We start from the raw sequence: 23253 nt of genomic DNA, 5'->3' as shown, positions 1-23253 counted from the left end.
ATTGATATAAAGAGCTGGAAATGGTGAAAGGTTTGCCATCTTGGACTTCTTCTTACACGAGCAGGCGCAGAATGCCTGCTCACGTAAGAAGGAAGTAAAGAAGAGGAGGAGGAGGCTTCAACTACAATGAAGAAGTGGGCGGGGATGCAGATTGAGAATAATGCCCTGTACTCTGTAGACACTAATTTGCATAAGAAGAAACCGGTTTTATCATGAAAACACCGGCAACATAACTGAAACAACAGATTCACCTGATTTAGCCTTTCTAAAGGCTACATGAAGATAGGTTTAGTTAAAATTAAAAAATCCCAATGATAGCCTCCCTTTAAGAACAGGACAACTCATCTGATAGAAGAGACCTCATTTAGCATATTCCTATTGGTTGGAATTTGTTACATGGATATTTTTTGCCCCTTTTTAGCTCTGTGTGCCTTTATTCTAAAGTACCATATTTACTAAAACAGTACAAGATGTGTAACAAATCTTTGCCTTTTTGTATCTTCTAAAAAAATACAAACATTATAAATGCTTTGTAAACAGTTTCAACAGATTAACAATGTGCCCTTTCCCAAACAAATTAGGCACAAACACATGAAACACCTTGCAGACACAATAGAAAATAAGGGCAATATTAAAATAAAATAGACACAAAAGGCTTACTAGATTCCCCAGTACAACTGCAGCTGCACAGAATCGGTGGAGGAGCATTTATCGAGGAAGCAAAGAGCTGAAATTCGCGGAGGCAGTGATAGGTCCTCTTTAGGCTGGCTATATACATGGCTTTAAAGTTGACCATGAGGCAGCTATTCGATCGATTTTGGGATCGATTCAACCAACATTGCCAGTAAACCTACCCAATCAGGGGTCAGTTTAGGAAAAAACATGTTCAGAGTCTTTGCAAAATGGCAAAAGATTGGCCAATTTTGATGATCATGACAGATACTTATATTTCCACCCACTGCTGAAAATTTCCAACATGGGATCAGTTTTTTTGGCAGACAGAAGCTTGCCATAAGCCATTGCAAATAATGCTTATTGTCTGACATGGCCAATATTGTCTGACATTTGCCTTACGTGTATGGCCAGCTTAATACAATTACAAGATCTGTGATGCTATTGGCTGCTTTTTCTTACAATTTCTTACATGTGTTAAAGTTTGCAGTGATCAAATGTACTGTGCCCTATTATGTGGCAGTGAGTTGCAGAACTTTCCTACTGAAATGAACGTCAGTATATTTGTCAGGCAACAGTATTGTCTCGCCATACTTGCATTCCTATGAAATCTTGTCATACAACTAGAATGGACTGCATTTCTCCCGAAGATACACCAAATCCACAGAAACCTGCCTATTTCTATCAGTTTTCTCAAAGCTAATGGTCGTTTTGTTGAAATCACTTGCCCTATACTAATCCAGCCATTCAGACTTCTGTTTCTTAAAGTGCCCACAGCCTCTGACCTCTTTAATGTCTAATTGGCCTTTAGCTTTTATTTCAGAGGAAAGCAGTGACTCTCCAGGATCTGGGGGTAATCTTTCCCATCTGAAAAGAAAACGCAGCAATTACCAATTCGACATGCACGTTATAAATGATGCAGACTTCCTTTATGGGGCTGAACATTTCACTTTCTACTTATCCTGTGATGTAACATTGAGCTTAGCAATATGTTGGGTAATGCTCCCGTTTAGTGCATTAGTTCTCCAGATCTCAATATGAGCAAAGACAGAATGAAATGTTCACTGAATACAATGCATAGTAAGATATATAGCAGCAAGCACTTGTAGTCTGTGTCCTCAAGAAATTCCGTAAGTGATATACTGTATGGAAAGGTGCTGCTTTCAATAAACTTCATGGATACACATCCAGAGATGCTGCAGGTAGTGCAAGGGCCATAGGCGACCATAAGAAAGAAGGCCCATTGATCAATTAGCGATTCTGTCCTTCAGGGACAATGGAACAATGGAATTATTTTTGCATCTGATTGTAACATAGATTGGGATACCCTGGCTCCTATTTTCTGTGCGGACCCTCTGACTGGTAGTACATACAGGGGCACGGTTAATGTGGGTAGTCTGGCTATTGTTATGAACACAACCTGGAGGATGGGCTTGTGTGTAAAAATCTCCATGAAAGCAATTTCTGAAGTTGTATAGAGTAACGTTCCCCTTTAATACAATAGTCATGAGGACAGAATATATCTTTACTTCTCTTCCAGCGGGTCCTTTAATCAGCAGAAAAGTTTCTGTGTGATAACAGAGGGGAAGAATTCCTGCAGACAACATGAAAGCCGCCACAATCTGCACGGCCTAATGGGGGCTGCAGCTTGTATCAGGAAAGGCTTCTGCTGGCCTGTTCTGTTTGCAGCACCCCGCGGTACAGTATCTGGGATTCCGGGCTACATTTGTTAAATGAGAGGAGGACACAGCTGGTTTGTGTTTAAGGCTGGATGGTAACATATAATAAAGAGGTAATAGGAGCTGAAAATAAAATGCTGTCATCTGTTGTTTTTTTTTCTCTCTGACTGGAAAGTCAAGTGTTTGGCTGCCAGACAAAAATGATCAAAAGCTTGTTCTCTCTTAACTAAAAATGACTAAAACGGACTGTTTTCCCCTTCACAGCACTGGGCAGGGAACATGGAGACTGTACACAACAACCATGTCAAGGAGCTCAACAAAAAACATCCATTACAAAATGGGCAGAAGATCATACACCTGTGTCCAGTGTGGAAACTGGAGACATATCCGAGAACAACCATTTGCAGTTTTTAGAGGCATAGACAGAGAAGACATGTAACTAATAAAGTAGGTATATTCTTGTATATGGGAGGCAGGATTATAGTAGTTACACTCTAGTCCATGGGAGACAGTATTCTAGCAATTATATTATTGTACATAATGTGCAGTATTATAGTAGTGATACTTTTGTCCATGGGAGGCAGTATTCTAGTAGTTATATTCTTGTACATATAGGACAGTGTTATATTGGTTATATTCATGTACACAGAAGGCAGTATTCTAGTAGTTATATTGTTGTCCATGAAAGGCAATATTATAGTAGTTATATTCTTGTAAATAGGTGGCAGTATTCTAGTACTTAAATTATTGTACATATAGAGCAGTGTTATAGTATGGTAGTTATATTCTCGTACATAGGAAAAGGTGCAAGAAAAGAACATAGAAATGTAGACCGTGCTGCTTGGATGGAAACAACTGGTGCAACAGCAACGTAGCAACACAACTTTATTCGGAAATATGACAACACATGTTTAATTTCAGGAATCGTTATTTATTTAATTATTGTTAGTTTTCCTTGTACCTGATATTCTTAATATTGTATATCCCCTTCTTTGTATTTGATACATTCTTTGAGTACTACTGACCTCCTGGTGATTACTTATATTAATTCCTTAGTCTACAGTGGTTTGGTCTTGCTGATGAATAGTTCTGCACAAGAGCAGGCCCACTACTGTTAAATGGGACGCTGAGTTACTGTGGCTTTGGCATGGCATGAGCATGCACCATCCCCTTTCAGTAAGAGTGCAGTGGACCAATTAAACAAACTGGTGGGCCCAATGCAAAGTTTCCATAAATGGACCACCCACCCCCATCAGTACCATTTAGTAATACCTCACCGGAACAAATTGTAATGCTCCCTCAGTGGCTCCCACACAGTATAATACCCCTTAATATTATATAATGCCTCTCAGTGGCCCAAACCACCAACTAATGCTCAGACATCAGATATTAACGACTCCCCTCCCAGTGGCCCTTCAAACATTAATCTGTCTCACCCTGGTGGCCCCTCAGACAAAGCATTACAATGTTCCCCTCCAGGTTGCCCCTACAGTATTGTGTCCCCTTTTCCACCTAATACTTACCCTGTTGCTCTGATGTCTTCTGTCTCTGCTGCTGGCAGCTTCATTGAGCAATACGCTTGCTGTAAGAGACATCAATACATTGCTAGTGCCACTGAACAGTACACTGAATGGTGAAGCAGGCATCGGATGGTTCCCTGTCTCAGCACTGCACTCTACTCGTCTGCACACATACACAGATGAGTTGGAGCTGTGACATAGCAGGGTGGCCCGGATCAGCACTATAAATGCATATCTGCCTCACTGTCCCTGAAGGCCACTGCTATCATAGGGTTATCACATGTGAGTATAGACATTAAATGAATGTATATGTGTGACTATGCACAGTATATAGATGTCTGTGAGTATATATGGTATATAGTTATATATGTGTGAGTATTGTGAGAAGGTGACAGGCGAAGTCCTAGAGTCAAGGTATATTTGTCCCAGGTTCCTGACTTATGTGTGGTCCAGGGCGGATCAGGAGTGGACCTCAGCCCAGGTGTAGATGCTAGGCCCATTGGTGAGTCATAAAAGGCTGCTGTTCCTGCAGATCAGGGCAGGACCTGGTAGAAAGAGGAAGTGGGAGCTGCCCTGACATTTTGAGTCTGGTAAGACCAAGTTGGACTAGCTTGTTTCTGTTTGTGTGGCTGACAGTAAGCCACATGTATAGTTTGGTATTTTTTTGTTACTGTTTAGTTAGAGCTCAGACGAGCAGAGATTTGATTTATTTTTGTCTGAATTTAAGGCTGTGTTTTGTTTTGTATTTTTTATGCCTGAAGCCAAGTTTTCTTTGTTTTCTGTCTTTTTTTTTTTTTTTTTGCAAATAAACCAGTCTTCTGCACACTTTTGTGTCCCTGTCTTGACTATTTGGGTCTGAACCACTGCTGCTACCGAGCTAACTTCCTCTCAGTATATATGGTAGATAAAAGTATATGTGTGAGTACATAGTGTATGGTATATGAATATATATGTGTGAGTATATGTTTTTTTTTGTTTGCTTGTTTTTTTAAAAAAAAAAAAAATACAAAGGTTTTGAACTTGCATATTTTCTACATCTTTTTTTTCCCTGCAATGTGTGTATGAAATTAAATCAAACCTCATTCACTTTGCTGGTACTATAAAGCACATCATTTTTTTCTGCTACTTTTCCGCAACATGGAGCCTTAGCCTTAATGGCTTTTTCTACTAATCAAAATTTATAACCTAAAATAGGTGACTACTTCTGTGTCACAAGAACAGGTTCCTTGAGTTTTCCCTTTTGAATAGTTTGCTGGTTGAATGAGCACACTGCCATTCTGTGCAAAGTGTATGGAAGTGACGGAGGTAGAATAGTTCAGAATGCAGCTGTTGTCATCTGTCCCACAGACTTTGAATGGAACGACAATATGCATGAACGCCAATCCTTTCAGACAGGTGAACATGGGAACTTGTGTTTGTGATTAATGGTAATTTCAGTCATAGGACCCCACTGATCAGACACATATAACCATTTCTGTGGACAGATAACAAGCTATGGTTATAGGAAAGCCCCTTTTAGAGTACGTCTACATAGGATGTACACAGAGAGTCACTGCAGACTTGTCAGCAGCTAATTTGATGCATTGTACAATCGAAGCAAAGTGGATGCTATCTAAACAAATCCCATCCACCCTCTGCATAAAAATCCCATTGAATAAATTGAATTGATGTGCAGAATGTGTAGGAGCAGACTCATGTCATCTCATTCTGCAAGTCATTCTGAGTGTTGTCTGTTGTGGAGTAGTTCAGGAAAATCCACTGTTGGTTTCCTGCAATGGAATATCAGCAGAAGAGACAGGCTATGTGGAAGTATCTGCAAACTGTAAAAAAGAGTAGCTACAGAGAATTTACTAATATATGTGCTCTGAAAGTTGTTTTGTTGAATCACAGTGTGAAGTGCAAACCCTTTGTAGCCTAAAAATGGCCGATGGTCATGTCATGCTGCAGCGTCCACTACCACATCCTATTTAAATGTACTTTATCTGAATCAGATTCCTAGTTGTCCAGGACCATTGTCCAGCCAGGTAACTGGCAGAGGTGCAGTGTATGTCATTGGAAGGCGCTGGCCAGGGCTGCTTGAACTATTGGGCCAATGGTACACTTCCATCGGGCCCTATGGTAGGAGGGGGCCCCTTTGGACAGGTGGACACTCCTGCATTTGCTGTCCCACTGTCCAGGGCAGTGGGTTTGGGCTGCCCCAACTCATTAATGTTCGGAGGAATATATATTTAGAAATTTGTTTCATAAGCAACAACTATATAAAATGCAACTATAATTATATAAATTTCTGTTTTTATAATAATTATGCATTTTTTATTGTAAATAGTATAGCATATTTTACTGTACATTCTTGTATTGTTTGCATTAGATTCGACCTGATGAGGGGGGGGGGGGGGTGCACCCTTGAAATGTGTTGTCATATGTCTAAATAAAGTTGTGTTTCCACGTCACTATTGCGCTAGTTGTTTACATCCAAGCAACGCTTTCCAAATACCTATACTTTTCTTGTACATTCTCTGTATTTGACTGGGTACTACTACCCTATGAGTTTTGGGTAGCGCAGCAGTTTTAGTGAAAGCATCAGGGCAACAATTAATTCTACATACTTTTTTTGGCATTAGGTAAATAAATATATACGGTACATACATAAACAGTATAATGCTTCACAGTGGCCTCTGCACAGTATAATGCTCAACAGTGGACTCTGCACAGTATAATGCTTCAAATTGGCCACTGCACAGTATTATATGCTCCACAGTGGCCCCAGCACGGTATAATGCTTCACAGTGGCCCCCACACAGTATAATGCTCCAGAGTGGCCCCCACACAGTATAATGCTCCAGAGTGGTCCCTGCAAGTGTAATATGCTCCAGAGTGGCCCCTGCACAGGGAAATACACTCCACAGTGGCACCACACAGTATTATATGCTCCACAGTGGCCCCAGCATGGTATAATGCTTCACAGTGGCCCCCACACAGTATAATGCTCCAGAGTGGCCCCCACACAGTATAATGCTCCAGAGTGGTCCCTGCAAGTGTAATATGCTCCAGAGTGGCCCCTGCACAGGGAAATACACTCCACAGTGGCACCACACAGTATTATATGCTCCACAGTGGCCCCAGCACGGTATAATGCTTCACAGTGTCCCCCACACAGTATAATGCTCCAGAGTGGCCCCTGCACAGTGTAATATGCGCCAGAGTGGCCCCTGCACAGTGTAATATGTGCCAGAGTGGCCCCTGCACAGTGTAATATGCTCCAGAGTGGCCCCTGCACAGTGTAATATGCTCCAGAGTGGCCCCTGCACAGTGTAATATGCTCCAGAGTGGCCCCTGCACAGTGAAATACACTCCACAGTGGCGCCACACAGTAAAATGCTCCACAGCGGCCCCTTCACAGTGTAATATGCTTCACAGTGGGCCCTGCACAGTATAACGCTTCACAGTAGCCTCCGTACAGTATAAAGCTTCACAGTGGCCCCCACACAGTATAATGCTTCACAGTGGCCCATGCACAGTAAAATATGCTACATGGTGGTCCCCGTATAGTATAATATGGATTGCACATGTACAGTTCATATTATACTGCGTTAGATGACAGAAGGAATGAAAGCAGATTCTGCATGAAAAATCCACATGCAAAAGACTTTATTTGAACTTAAACGTATTAGTGTTATGGTAGTTCTATTCTTGTAAATAGGTGGCATTATTACAGTAGTTATTCTTGTCCATGAAAGGTAGTATTATAGTAGTTATATATCTACACAGAAGCAGCATTATAACATTTAGATTTTGTAGAGCAGTAATATTACAGTATTATTTTTTTTTTACATAAATAGTTTTCTAGTAGTTTAATTCCAATGCATAGTGCACAATATTATAGTAGCTACAGTGTTGGCCAAAAGTATTGGCACCCATGCAATTCTGTCAGATAATACTCATTATGATTGCAAATGATTGCAATCACAAACTCTTTGGTATTATTATCTTCATTTATTTTGCTTGCAATGCAAAAACACAAAAGAGAATGAAAAAAAGTCAAATCATTCATGATTTTACACAAAACTCCAAAAATGGGCCTGACAAAAGTATTGGCACCCTCAGCCTAATACTTGGTAGCACAACCTTTAGACAAAATAACTGTGAACAACCGCTTCTGGTAACCATCAATGAGTTTCTTACAATGCTCTGCTGGAATTTTAGGCCATTCTTCTTTGGCAAACTGCTCCAGGTCCCTGAGATGTGAAGGGGGCCTTCTCCAAACTGCCATTTTGAGATCTCTCCACAGGTGTTCTATGGGATTCAGGTCTGGACTCATTGCTGGCCACTTTAGAAGTCTCCAGTGCTTTCTCTCAAACCATTTTCTAGTGCTTTTTGAAGTGTGTTTTGGGTCATTGTCCTGCTGGAAGACCCATGACCTCTGAGGGAGACCCAGCTTTCTCACACTGGGCCCTACATTATGCTGCAAAATTTGTTGGTAGTCTTCAGACTTCATAATGCCATGCACACGGTCAAGCACTCCAGTGCCAGAGGCAGCAAAGCAACCCCAAAACATCAGGGAACCTCCGCCATGTTTGACTGTAGGGAACATGTTCTTTTCTTTGAAGGCCTCTTTTTTTTCCCTGTAAACCCTATGTTGATGCCTTTTCCCAAAAAGCTCTACTTTTGTCTCATCTGACCAGAGAACATTCTTCCAAAATGTTTTTGGCTTTCTCAGGTAAGTTTTGGCAAACTCCAGCCTGGCTTTTTTATGTCTCTGGGTAAGAAGTGGGGTCTTCCTGGGTATCCTACCATACAGTCCCTTTTCATTCAGATGCCGACGGATAGTACGGGTTGACACTGTTGTACCCTCGGATTGCAGGGCAGCTTGAACTTGTTTGGATGTTAGTCGAGGTTCTTTATCCACCATCCGCACAATCTTGTGTTGAAATCTCTCGTCAATTTTTCTCTTCCGTCCACATCTAGGGAGGTTAGCCACAGTGCCATGGGCTTTAAACTTCTTGATGACACTGCGCACGGTAGACACAGGAACATTCAAATCTTTGGAGATGGACTTGTAGCCTTGAGATTGCTCATGCTTCCTCACAATTTTGTTTCTCAAGTCCTCAGACAGTTCTTTGGTCTTCTTTCTTTTCTCCATGGTCAATGTGGTACACACAAGGACACAGGACAGAGGTTGAGTCAACTATAATCCATTTCAACTGGCTGCAAGTGTGATTTAGTTATTGCCACCACCAGTTAGGTGCCTCAGGTAAATAACAGGTGCTGTTAATTACACAAATTGGAGAAGCATCACATGATTTTTCAAACAGGGCTAATACTTTTGTCCACCCCCTTTTTTATGTTTGCTGTGGAATTATATCCAATTTGGCTTTTTGACAATTCTTTTTGTGGTATTCCATTGAAGACAAATTAAATGACGATAATATTACCAAAGAATTTGTGATTGTGATCATTTTCTGGAAGAAAATGAGTATTATCTGACAGAATTGCAGGGGTGCCAATACTTTTGGCCAACACTGTATATGGTTGTACAAAGGGTAGGTGTTACAGTGGTTACTTCCTGAACACAGGAGGCAGGATTATAACAGTTATGAACATAGGGGGCAGTACTATAGTAGTTATAATCTTGTATGCAAGGAGCAGTGTTATAGAAGGTATATTACAGTACACAACTGACAGTACTATAGTAATTATTTTCATACTGTGCCCAATGAAAAGTCAATGAGATCCTCGGATTCATAAGAAACTGATTCCTAAAGTCTTTTCTATGAATTTTACATTGCATACTGCTTCCTGTTAAGGGCTTCTAGAAGCTAAAGCCAGGAAAAAAAAATGGAAAAGCAACTTAATTTTTTCAAGGTCTTTCTAATTGACCTCACTCAAATCCTATTTGTGAGTCCAAAGCAAGGAACACTTAATGCTGACAATATGCTAACTGCTCCAGGCAACGTGTCTCACGGGGAAAGCTCTGAAGTGTTTATAAAACACAACTCTGCTCCATTAACGTCTTAGCACTGTGACCATCAGCAGTTCACTGGACGTTCAGAATGTAAGGATGGTTACCAGGGCACAGCTGATATGTTTCCTTTAGGAACAAGAATAGAAATTTAAACTCAAACAGCAGAAACAGAAAAGACTGCTAGCTGTGTGGAGGATTGGGGAGCAGCTCACATCCATGCGCACTAAAAATATTTTATCAAAGTCATTTCGTTATTACTACAGAAACCTGTTACTGATGGTTATGGACAGCTATTGGGCGAAAGTTATGCTTGAACTCTTGGGGACACAGCCGAATAGTTCCTTAAGGACCAGGCCTCCATTTTTTTGAACTGACGTGTCACTTTATGGCAATAACTTTGAGATGCTATAAAACACCACTGATTTTGAGATTGTTTTTTCGTGACTTTGTACTTTATGTCAGTGGTAAGCATTGATCAATATTTTTGTATTTACTTCTAAAAAAAAAAAAAGAAATTTGATGGGAATTTGGAAAACAATGCAATTTTCATACCACCCAAATAAATGAATAAATACAGTGAGGGAAATAATTATTTGATCCCTTGCTGATTTTGTAAGTTTGCCCACTGACATAGACATGAACAGTCTATAATTTAAAGGGTAGGTTAATTGTAACAGTGAGAGATAGAATATCAAAAATAAAATCCAGAAAATCACATTGTATAAATTTTATACATTTTATTTGCATAGAGAGATAAGTATTTGATCCCTCTGGCAAACAAGACTTAATACTTGGTGGCAAAACCCTTGTTGGCGTGCACAGCAGTCAGACCCCCAAAACATAATGTTTCCATCTCCATACTTGACAGTAAGGATGGGGTTCTTTGTGTCATAGGCGGCATTTTTCTTCCTCCAAACACAGCGAGTTGAGTTAATGCCAAAGAGCTCAATTTTTGTTTCGTCTGACCACAGCACCTTCTTCTAATCACTCTCAGAATCATCCAGATTGGTCAGATGAGACAAAAATTTGGCTCTTTGGTATTAACTCAACTCACCGTGTTTGAAGGAAGAGAAATGCAGCCTATGACACAAAGAACACCGTCCCCATAGCCAAGTATGGAGGTGGAAACATTATGGACATATGCGAAAACCTCATCAACTGTAAAAAACGTCTGACTGCAGTGCTTACCAACAAGGGTTTTGCCACCAAGTATTAAAGGGGTATTCCCATAACTCTTGTTCTGCAGCCTGCAGGGCTCTGTGCTCTATTCACTTCCTGGATTTCTCGGCACATTGATGGGCGGGGTTTCACTTGCTCTGCTATCTGCAATGTTTGCAGTCAGTAATGAGGGATTGGTTGTAAATGCATTACCATAGTATAAAGCGGATGTGGAAACTGATGTAGCAGAGCTGGATTTGAGTCAGCTTGCATTACATATAGAGATAACGGACACCCTATCTCAGCCCTTATCAGCCAAATTTAATTAAACTGGCTGATAAGTGGAAAAGCTGAAGATAGACAGCACAGTAATCCCGTAGCTCTCAACTCCCCCCTCCCCTATCTGAGGAGCTCTGTTGCTTGTCAGCCCCTCCCCCCCTGAGAGCAGGGAGCTACATCACTTGGGAAATGAGCAGATATGCCCAGTGGCCATAGAAACGCAGTGTCAACAATGAAGTGAATAAATTAAGATAGCCGCCAAATAAAGCAGTTTTGATAAAGCAATGTATTTAGGAAAGTCTTAAATCCACATAAACTAGCAGTATAAATAAGATGCTTTTCATGGGACAACCACTTTAAGTCTTTGTTGCCAGAAGGATCAAATACTTATTTCTCTATGCAAAATGCAAATACATTTATAAAATGTACACAATGTGATTTTCTGGATTTTATTTTTGATATTCTGTCTCTCACTGTTAAAATTAATCTACCCTTAAAATTATAGACTGTTCATGTCTTTGTCAGTGGGCAAACTTACAAAATCAAATAATTATTTCCTCCACTGTACCATCTACCATATCTCTGCTTTATATTGGCATCATCTTTTAATTGTCCTTTAATTTATTTTGGACGTTAAAAGGCTTACTAGAGATGAGCGAACAGTGTTCTATCGAACACATGTTCGATCGGATATCAGGGTGTTCGCCATGTTCGAATCGAATCGAACACCGCGTGGTAAAGTGCGCCAAAATTCGATTCCCCTCCCACCTTCCCTGGCGCCTTTTTTGCACCAATAACAGCGCAGGGGAGGTGAGACAGGAACTACGACACTGGGGGCATTGAAAAAAATTGGAAAAAGTCATTGGCTGCCGAAATCAGGTGACCTCCATTTTAGACGAATAGTGGATTTCAAATCCGGGTCATATGAGAATGTGAACTTTGTGACTATGAGACAGGGATAGCTGTACAGGCAGGGATAGCTAGGGATAACCTTTATTTAGGGGGGAATGTTATTAAAAATAACTTTTTGGGGCTCTATCGGGTGTGTAATTGTGATTTTTGTGAGATAAACTTTTTCCCATAGGGATGCATTGGCCAGCGCTGATTGGCCGAATTCCGTACTCTGGCCAATCAGTGCTGGCCAATGCATTCTATTAGCTTGATGAAGCAGAGTGTGCACAAGGGTTCAAGCGCACCCTCGGCTCTGATGTAGCAGAGCTGAGGCTGCACAAGGGTTCAAGCGCACCCTCGGCTCTGATGTAGGAGAGCCGAGGGTGCACTTGAACCCTTGTGCACCCTCGGCTCTGCTACATCAGAGCCGAGGGTGCGCTTGAACCCTTGTGCACACTCTGCTTCAAGCTAATAGAATGCATTGGCCAGCGCTGATTGGCCAATGCATTCTATTAGCCCGATGAAGTAGAGCTGAATGTGTGTGCTAAGCACACACATTCAGCTCTACTTCATCGGGCTAATAGAATGCATTGGCCAGCGCTGATTGGCCAGAGTACGGAATTCGGCCAATCAGCGCTGGCTCTGCTGGAGGAGGCGGAGTCTAAGATCGCTCCACACCAGTCTCCATTCAGGTCCGACCTTAGACTCCGCCTCCTCCAGCAGAGCCAGCGCTGATTGGCCGAATTCCGTACTCTGGCCAATCAGCACTGGCTAATGCATTGTATTGGCGTGATGAAGCAGTGCTGAATGTGTGTGCTTAGCACACACATTCAGCTCTACTTCATCGGGCTAATAGAATGCATTGGCCAGCGCTGATTGGCCAGAGTACGGAATTCGGCCAATCAGCGCTGGCTCTGCTGGAGGAGGCGGAGTCTAAGATCGCTCCACACCAGTCTCCATTCAGGTCCGACCTTAGACTCCGCCTCCTCCAGCAGAGCCAGCGCTGATTGGCCGAATTCCGTACTCTGGCCAATCAGCACTGGCTAATGCATTGTATTGGCGTGATGAAGCAGTGCTGAATGTGTGTGCTTAACACACACATTCAGCTCTACTTCATCGGGCTAATAGAATGCATTGGCCAATCAGCGCTGGCCAATGCATTCTATTAGCGTGAACTGAGTTTGCACAGGGGTTCTAGTGCACCCTCGGCTCTGCTACATCAGATTGCTACATCTGATGTAGCAGTGCCGAGTGTGCATCAGATGTGTAGTTGAGCAAAACTGACTCAGCACTGCTAAGTCTCTGCATTCGCATAGGAATGCATTGGCCAGCCTTCGGCCAATCAGCGCTGGCTCTGCCGGAGGAGGCGGAGTCTAAGGTCGGACCTGAATGGAGACTGGTGTGGAGCGATCTTAGACTCCGCCTCCTCCAGCAGAGCCAGCGCTGATTGGTCGAGTTCCGTACTCTGGCCAATCAGCACTGGCCAATGCATTTCTATGGGGAAAAGTTAGCTTGCGAAAATCGCAAACTGACAGGGATTTCCATGAAATAAAGTGACTTTTATGCCCCCAGACATGCTTCCCCTGCTGTCCCAGTGTCATTCCAGGGTGTTGGTATCATTTCCTGGGGTGTCATAGTGGACTTGGTGACCCTCCAGACACGAATTTGGGTTTCCCCCTTAACGAGTTTATGTTCCCCATAGACTATAATGGGGTTCGAAACCCATTCGAACACTCGAACAGTGAGCGGCTGTTCGAATCGAATTTCGAACCTCGAACATTTTAGTGTTCGCTCATCTCTAAGGCTTACAAGTATAACAGCGATTTTCCAGAGTTACAATAAAATTCCCCTAACCCATTTGTTGCTAGGGATCACTTCAGTTCTGAAGGGTATTTTAAAGGCCTATATATTAGAAACCCCCATAAGTCACCCCATTTTCAAAACTGCACCCCTCAAATATTTCAAAACAGCCTATAGGAAGTATAACGCTAGGTTCACACCTGCATTCTTCTTTCCGTTCTGTGCTTTCCGTCTTCTGCATGCCAGAAGACGGAAAGCACAGACCGGGTCCGGCCGTGAGCGGCGGTGAGCGTTTTATGCTCTCCGCCGCAAAACCGGATTTTTTTATCCGGACACAGAGTACTGCATGTCCGACTCTGTGTCCGGATTATAAAACCCGGTTTCGCGGCGGAGAGCGCAAAACGCTCACCGCCGCTCACGGCCGGACATCTCTCTCACCCATTCAAATGAATGGGTGAGAAAGACTCCTGCAGGTTTCCGTCTCCTGCCTCTGTTTTAGGCAGGAAACGGAAACCTGCAGTACGGAGAGGGCAACGCAGATGTGAACGAGCCCTAACCCTTTAACCATTTCACAGGAAATTAAACAATATTGAGGTTTAAATGTAGACATTTCATTTTTTTTCAATATTACATTTATTTATCCCTAAAATTAACATATTCATAAGGGGTTAAAGGAGAGCATGCACCTCACAGTTTGTTGCACAACTTCTCCCAAGAATAGAAATCCCCCACATGTGGATATAAACTGATGTTTGGGCAGACAGCAGCACGTGGAAGGGAAGGAGCGACACTGGGTGTCTCAAAAGCAGATTTTGCTGTCATAGTTTTCAGGTGAAACACAGCAATACCTGATATGTGGTCATTAACTGCTGTATGGGTACATGGGGTAGGAGCTCTTTGGCTTTTGGAGGACAGATTTTGCTGAAATTGTTTTCGGGTGCCATATCACATTTGCAGAAGCCCTTAAAGTACTATTACAATGGAACCCCTGCCCTTCAAAAGTGACCTCATTTTGGAAACCAAACCCCTCAAGGAATATCTGGAGGGGTATTATCATTTTGTTATGCCATGTTGTTTTTGCTGCGCTCTGGAGGTACCAGTAAATTGGAAATCCCCAAGAAGTCACCCCATCTTGTAGGGGCAATTTTAGGGTATCCGCAAACGTGTCTAAAACCCATCAATCTAAATCTGCACTCTAAAACCACATTCACAAATGTGCCCTGCTGTGTGCCCAAATGTCAGTTTATGCCCATATGTATGACACTGTTGTACCCAGGATAACGAACTTAATGTCATATGTGGGTATAAACTGCTGTATGGGCACAGGAGGGCATAGAAGACACAAAGTGCTATTTTGGTTTTTGGAGCACAGTTTGGTTTTTATATGTTATGCCACTTTTGCAGAGCTGCTGAATTGTCAGTAAAGTGCAAACCGCAGACATGTGACCCCACTTTGGAAACTACACTCAATACATTTATCAATTAGCAATATGAACATTTTTAACTCTTGATTGTTGCATTGATTTCATTTCCAGAAATGAATGCGCAGCTTATTATGCAAAATACGTCATTTCAGTGACCAATATGTTGTGCCTTGCTTGTTGTCAGCAGATGCACACTCCAAAAACTGTTTAAAAACAGCATTTGGAACATTTGTCTCTGATAAAAGCAGGCCACAACATATTGAACATTGAATTGATGTATTCCTCGAAAAACTGCCATTTCCCCCTTTCATCATAAGGTGTGTATAAATTTTGGGAAACTAAATTATAGCAACAGGGTTGGTTTATGGCCATGGGGACATTAAATAAGCAGAACAAATATAAGAAATATGACTGTGGCATTAAAGGGGTTAAAACTGTATAGTAAAATGGCTCCCTACTTCACCACTGTCTTCAAGTCATTGGGGTTCAGAGGTCATCAGTGAGTTGGAGTTGGGGCAGCCCGGACCCACTGCTCAGGACAGCAAATGCAGGACTGTCCCACTGTCCAAAGGGGGTCCCTGTTACCATAGGGTCCGGTGCAGGTGTACCGTTGGCCCTATGGTTAAAGTTGCCCAGCCCTGGTATTTAGCTCATAGTAAAATAGCTAGACTGATATATTGTAGCAATCACTCAGTGACAGGTTATCCACAATTTAAAGTACACAATGAATGATTCCATTTAAAGGGAGTCTGTCAACAGGAAAATTGGTATCAAACTAATGACAGTACATTGTAGGGTTGCTTCTACACTTTCTAAAGATGCTTTTCTTATTAAGCATTGTAGCTTCATTTTCATGAAAACCAGTGTTTTATTCTTATGGAAATTAGCTGAAAAGGTCTTTAGGGACGTTTCTTTATTGCCAGGGTTTTGCTCTCCGCTCCAGATAAACACTCCTAACTGCAGATAAAGTGTGACAAAGTGGAAGATGTCATTCAAGCAATGCGGTGCGGAGATAAACGGCAGTTATGGGCGATTATCTAGAGCAAAGAGTGAAGCCCTAGCAAGAGAAGAAGCGCACCTAAAGCCCTTTTCACATAACTTGCATAAAGCTGGATTCACATTAGGTTTGGAGTCTCCGTAGAAGACTCCGCCTAAAATAGCTGCAGAGAGAAGTCCTGAAAGGAGGACTTTTCTCTCTACCAGTTTTATACTAAAATTAGGGCAGACTATATTACAGGCTATGGGGTCCACAGGTTTGCACGTGTAACCAGTTTTTATGCCATTACAGAAGGACATGCAGATCTAGGTCAGAAACCTAAACATTAGTGTGAACCTAGCATAAGAATAAAACACTGATTTTCATGAAAATGGAGCTGAAATGTAGAATAAAAAAGGTATCTTTGGAAAGTGTAGATGTAACGTTTCTGCCTGTTCGGGTCTCTGCACCACTGTCCGCTCGCACACTGTGGCGCAGGAGGCGTGTTCAGTTTGATGCTTTGCTTAGTGATTTTAGTTGCACTGTGTGAACACTGCTCTATCTCTGTAATTGAATTGCCACCACACCCATCTCCTGCACCTTGTTTCTCCCTGTACTTACATCAAATGGTTATTTCTAGCCTTGCCTGTGTGATTGACAGGCTGTCTTCCAAAAAAGCCTAGGTTGGGTCTTGGGCTTCCTATGTACAGGCCATCAACCCACATAGGCTGGCTGTGTGACTGTGTCCTTAGACTTTGTCCCTGTTAAGCTCCTCATTCTGCTACTATTGTATTACTGATCTCTGACCCTTGGCTTCCCTTGTGACTATTATCTTGGATTACAATTTTGTACTGCATTGCTTGACTGTTACTGGACCCTTGGCTAGCTGACCTCCCTTTGTTGTTATTTGTCTTTCTGCGTTCTGTGTCATCACATCTATCTAGGAAGGTCTTGTCGAACAGTTGTTATCTGCCGCCTAGGGCAGTGAAGCAAGCAGGTAGGGGCAGCGGTGGGTTCAGCTTAGGGCTCACTGTCTGGTTGCGCCCCTTTCCCCAGAGTTCACAAGCAGCTCTGCGAAATTGCTCCTCTAGCAATTCCCTTACAGTAGAAGTTGCCCTACAAGATACTGTCATTAGTTTGATACCAATTTTCCTGCTGATAGACTCCCTTTAATGGCAGCAAGCAGAGATCTTGAAAACCTGAACCATATGAAAACTTTGATTTGAAAATCCCTTTAATATAACTAGTCATGGGGAAAAAAGACAATTTTATCTTTCCAACTGAGAATCAATGGGCAGGAAACACATGTAGCAAAGTACACAGTTAATCTTTCCATCTTGTCTAATAAACCAGTAACAGTCAACTGTGTACATATATAGCTATAATAAAAAAATGACCCTCAGGTTAGGGAGGTTAAAACTCGTGAGAAAAGCATAAAAAAGAAGTGTAAGTGCATAACATACCCAGAATTAGAGAAAAAAAAAACCCATAAAAACTATCCAGGGAAAATGTTGCATGGATGAGCAACCATACTTGACAGAGTACCAGTCTATTAAACACTAGTGGACGTGAAGCTAGAGGTTAGAAGAAGCGTAACGGGTCATTGCCTCGAGGTGCTTGGCCCTTGGATCGGCCATTAAATCACCAGGACTGCTTTAACAAGGCAACCATTCTCAGGATCTGTAAACTCCTTCTGAGAATACAAGATTAAATCACTTGTTACAAGGTCCGGCATGTCTCAAGTCATAAAAAGAAAAACATGTAGCCCTGTGGTAAACATGTCAAATAACATGTTATAAGTGAACACAGTACAGCTCAGTTTCTCGGGCTTGGGTGCTATAAAGATGTCAGTCAATGAAGAACATACAATAACAATATGGCCATGTTGTAAAATAGACACAAGAATGAAAAGATTTACAGAGAAAAATCTGTAAGAAATAATTTTTGACTGGCCGCCTTTGTCAAGCTTTTAAAGGGCTTCTATCATTAGAATTCCCTTTTTTAACTAAGCACACATAGGAATAGCCTTTATTATTCTGATCTGTGCTGCCGTTCCTGGGAAATATCTTATTTCTTCCATATGTAAATGAGTTTTCAGATAGTGCTGGGGGCGTTCCATGCGCTCAAACAGGATGTGGGGTGTCCCATATGCTGTTCGAAAACTCTCCAGCGACACCTCCATCTTCTTCTCTGGACCACCTCTTCTCCCACGTCACCTTTGTGTATTCATCCAAAATATTGTTAATGGAAAGGGACCCGGAATTATGTCGGCCCCTTTCCAATGATGCTATTATTATACACTAGGGTTGCCTCAGACCCCAGAGTATAATAATCGGAGGACCATGGGAGGTGATTAAATATAACAAATACTGATTCACCTATCCTGGGACTCCAATGGCTCCCGGCATCTTTCTCGGGGCTCTTCCAGCCTGTTACTTAAGTCACACACTCCAGATGTCACTGCTGTAGCCTATGCTTGGGCCCCAGCAGTCACATGGGGTGCAATGGTGTAGTGATTTCAGTGTGCCCCATGTGACTAATGAAGCCCAATCACAGGCCCCAGCAGTGATGTTTGGGGAGCATGACCTCAGTCTCCCTGCAGAAGAGGACCGAAGACTATGGTGAAGACAGCTGGATGAAAAGAGGATGCCCAATGAGAGGTGAGGAATGGTGAGTACAAGTGTTTGTTGTTTTCCATCACTTTGCCTGGGCCTCTGATTATTATACTCTGGGATCTGAGGCAACCAAAAATAATTGGGAGGCTGAACCTAACCTAACTTAATATTCATTGATTATCACAGCGTTCTCCTGCAGCAGCTTAAGGGGAACTCTAGGGAGCATTTTATACTATTTGGGTCCACTATGGGGAGCATATTATACTGTGTGGGGCCTCTGTGGAGCATATTCTGAGTGGGAGCCACTGCGAAGCACATTATACTGTGCTTGGGCACTGTGACACACATTATACTGTCTGGCGGCCATTAAAGCTCATTATACTTTGGGGGGGGGGTGACTATGAGGCATATTATACTGTGTGGGAGGCACTGTGCAGCATTTTTACTGTCTGAAGGCCACTGTAGAGTATTATACTGTATGGGGGCCACTGTGTAGCATATTATATGGTGTGGAGGCCACTGCGCAGTATATTGTACTGTGTGTGGGTCACAGTGGAGCATTATACAGTGTGGGAGTCCCTGTGGAGCATATTTATACTGTTTGGAGGTTAAGGTAAAGCATATTATACTGTGTGGGGCCCCTTCATTATTTACATCACACCCCTTTTATTTTATAGCTGTAATTTTATAGTGTATGTAACTAGTGAATCGGTGATGGTGCTCACAAAAGCACTATGGTCCCTTCAAACAGTTGATCAGCAGGGGCCCTGGGTGTTGAATCCCCACTAATCTCTTATATCACTTAGACTGTTTACCAAAACACGCAGCTCTCAGTATTGTTTCCATGCTGAGCGCTGCTCACCCACCATATTCTTGGTAGCCGCAGTTGTGGTACTATAGTTGCATGGGCCAATTGTTAACTATTCTTGGAGCGACACTGCTCGCTTGCCATATATAGTGTAGAGGTGGGTTTAAGTACTTCAGTGGTGCACATAGTATGGCAGTGGTGAGCAGCATGGCATTGTTATTACCTATAACTGGGCTGTGTTTCTATGGCTGATCTGGCAGTAGGCCCCTAGGAACAATTTAACTGGTGGGCCCTAAACATTCCAGTCCAACTTTAGTGGGGCCTTAGCCTTACAGAGCATTGTTAGCTGCATTTTCGCATCATGGGGCCTCAGACTAATATGGTTTTTGATCTCCACAGTAAGGCTTAGGCCCCATGTTGCAGAAGCGCCCCCTTTTTGTTGCAGATTTTGCTGCTGTTTTTTGAGCCAAAGCCAGGAATGGATTGTGCAGAAGATAGAACTTCCTATGTATTTCCCATTCCATTTGTAGCTATTCTTGGCTTTGGCTCAAAAAACGCAGCAAAATCTGCAACAAAAACCTGTGCTTCCATAATGTGGGGCTTCAGCCTAAATGATGCCTTGGATCCATCCTGCATATATATATATATATATATATATATATATACACACAGGATGGATCCACTATCCACTAATATATATATATATATATATATATATATATATTTATTTATTTTTCACCTATTTTAATACAAATGCAAAATCCAAAATGCAAGGACGGAGAATACAGTTTTACTAGCCTTGCTGGATGCACAGCTGCCAAAACCTATCCTTTGCTGTATTGTCACCTTTGAACTATTGGCCATCATTGGAAGCACCCTGTAATTGCAGTACCTGTACCAAATTCTCCGATGTTCATGTGGCATTTTATATTTCCATTTATTGCATCATTTACAATTCTGCTGGCAGATCAATAATTTCTAAATGTTTCTCTAATATAAATGTGGGTATTTTTAACTCCAGATTGTGTTTGTTGCATTATTTTTTTCTAGCCATCTGAAACTTTCTCCTTTATTATCCGTTGTCACAAGCGTTGTCAAACAAATGCTTGTTGGGGCTCAGCCCCTGGAACTGTTTACAGAGATGATCATTAGGAAGAGTTTAGTCAGAACAAAGGAGTCCTTGTTTGCATTGTTTCCCGTTGACATATCAACAGGAAAGCTAAGAGTAGACAATGCATTCCTATGGAATCTGTAGCATTGTTAGAAAACCTTCCGGATCCTGGCCGCACCCTTTCATCCCCGATAAATAAAAGCGTCTGGAGGGTGAAAGAGATATTTGTTCTGATTAACCTCTTTTCCAGCTGATGGCCTCAAACAGCTGCCTCACGTCAGAACTCCCAGTTATATTATTAGACACAATGGGGGAGATTCAGTAAGCAAAAGAGAAAAATAGTTTACAAATTTTTGGTGCAGTATTATAGAACTTATGCTTGTGCATGACAACTATTAGGTGACACCAGGAAGAGAAAAGTGTCTAAAGAGGTGTTCACACTACTGTTAGTATCCGTCAGAAAATGTTTACAACGGACACTAACAGATCTGTCAAAAATCTGTAAATGGCTATGGCACCATGTGGCGTCCTGCAGCAAAAAAGAACTGCAGGAAAAATTGTGATGGCAATACATTGTGGTTCTTTCCACAGTGCTTTAGACAGAAAGTTTCCTCTGTAGACTTTCTGTTTCGATTATACCTATGGGGAAATCATTGGGGTTTCTGTAGGTATAATTGACATGCTGCGATTTCCAAAACCCCACTGGTTTTGGAAATTGTGGCGTGTCCGCAGCACAGTTTTTATCGCAAAGTGGCCATGGGATTCCCTAGAATCCCATCCACTTTGCTCTGACTGTAAAATGTCATGTTTTTTTCCACAATGTTTCCGCTGTGGGAAAAATACAGCGTTTACGCCATGTGGGGCCCCAGCCAAAAATACCATTGATTTCAATAAGATTTGTTCTGTTGTCAGTTAGTGTCTGTTTTAATCGAATCCGTCACAGATCCCTTATATTGGCGCAGATGATAGCACAAGCTAAAGGACTTTTGGGTCCATTCAATGGATGTGAGGTATACGTTATTCTTTTTAACATTAATGTCATATAATGTATAACTAATAGTAACGGACAGCCATCTATTATACCATGCATTCTTTTGTGGTTTTTTTATTTTTATATTTTTTTTTTGGGGGGGGGTTGCTCATGCTCAGAAAGCAGAACTGAAAAAATAATAACACACATTGACAGACACTATCTGATGTTAATGTGTCGATTTTAATTTTACTTTTTTTAACACATCCGTTAAATGGATACATTAAACGGATCAGTTAAAATCCTTTGGAGTGTCATCCAATTTTAGATGTTGGAGATGGGAGCAGACATTAAAGGGAGCCTGTCAGGTCGATTTTGGGACACTAAACCACCCACAGGTCCCTATAGACTGGGGGGATAAATGTCCCATCCCAAACCTCCCAGTTTAAAATCCACTTGTGTCCGTACTTAAAAAAAAAAAAAAAAAAAAACCTTTAGGGAGCCTTCACACGGAGTAAACGCGCCGCGCATTGTGGCGCGTTTACGGCGCGTGTACGCCGCGTTTTTTTACGGTGCGCGATTACGCCACGTTAACGCGGCGTAATTGCGCACCGTAAAAAAACGCGGCGTACACGCGCCACAATGCGCGGCGCGTTTACTCCGTGTGAAGGGGCCCTAATACCACAGAGCAGGATAGGACCTATTTATCATCATCAGAACAAAACAGGGCAATAAACCCTCATAGGAAAAGCCTTGGCCTGCACCTACAGTCATGTGTATGAGGCCTTACATAGAGGACCAATCTTCTAACTACAATGTGGCATATAGCATATATGTCATTCAGCTTATATTATTATAGAAGTGCTGAGGACTATTTTCCCCCTTATATTGCCATTATTCCCACAATATACTGTATATCATTCAGTCAGTATTACCTTATGCAGGTGTTGTTTCTGTGAGGAAAGTTATGGGATTCTTTACCTCACTTAGGTCATGTGACTTCTCTTTGCCTTTGCTCTGGTATCAATCCCATAATGCTTCAGCACAGCATCACCTGGACAGTCAGAGGACTGAACTATCACTGCTGCTAGGGGCCAGTGATATTATCTTTTTCTCTATATATTCTATTAAAATATTCTATTAAACAATATTAGGCAAAATAAATATACAGTCAGGAAGGCTGTACAGTGATATCCTTCAATATAGGTGTGTCTTATGTCAGCAGTAGCTGGTGAGAACAGTTTTTGTCCCACCCCCAGGACAACCTGCGTAGTACAGTCCATGCTGATTGAATTGTATAGAAATATGTTGCCTGAGATGGTAAACCCTTTGAGAGAACAGAAAGCCATATTATTCTCAGGTGGAGTCACCCTGAGACCACATGACCT

At 42.0% G+C, this 23253-nt stretch overlaps 1 protein-coding gene across 1 annotated transcript in view; it reads right to left on the bottom strand.

The window, feature by feature from the left end:
* The window catches only part of SPO11 (SPO11 initiator of meiotic double strand breaks), a 71522-nt gene extending 48668 nt beyond the window's left edge, over positions 1-22854 (bottom strand). The window contains exon 1 of the mRNA XM_075276872.1: positions 22801-22854. The gene's annotated coding sequence lies outside the window, so the exon portion shown is untranslated. The remainder of the gene's footprint in view (positions 1-22800) is intronic.
* Between the last annotated feature and the right edge of the window lie 399 nt (positions 22855-23253).

The sequence above is a fragment of the Leptodactylus fuscus genome, chromosome 6 (assembly GCF_031893055.1).
Source record: "Leptodactylus fuscus isolate aLepFus1 chromosome 6, aLepFus1.hap2, whole genome shotgun sequence".
Lineage (NCBI taxonomy): Eukaryota > Metazoa > Chordata > Amphibia > Anura > Leptodactylidae > Leptodactylus > Leptodactylus fuscus.
This window is presented reverse-complemented; position numbering and strand designations above follow the sequence as displayed.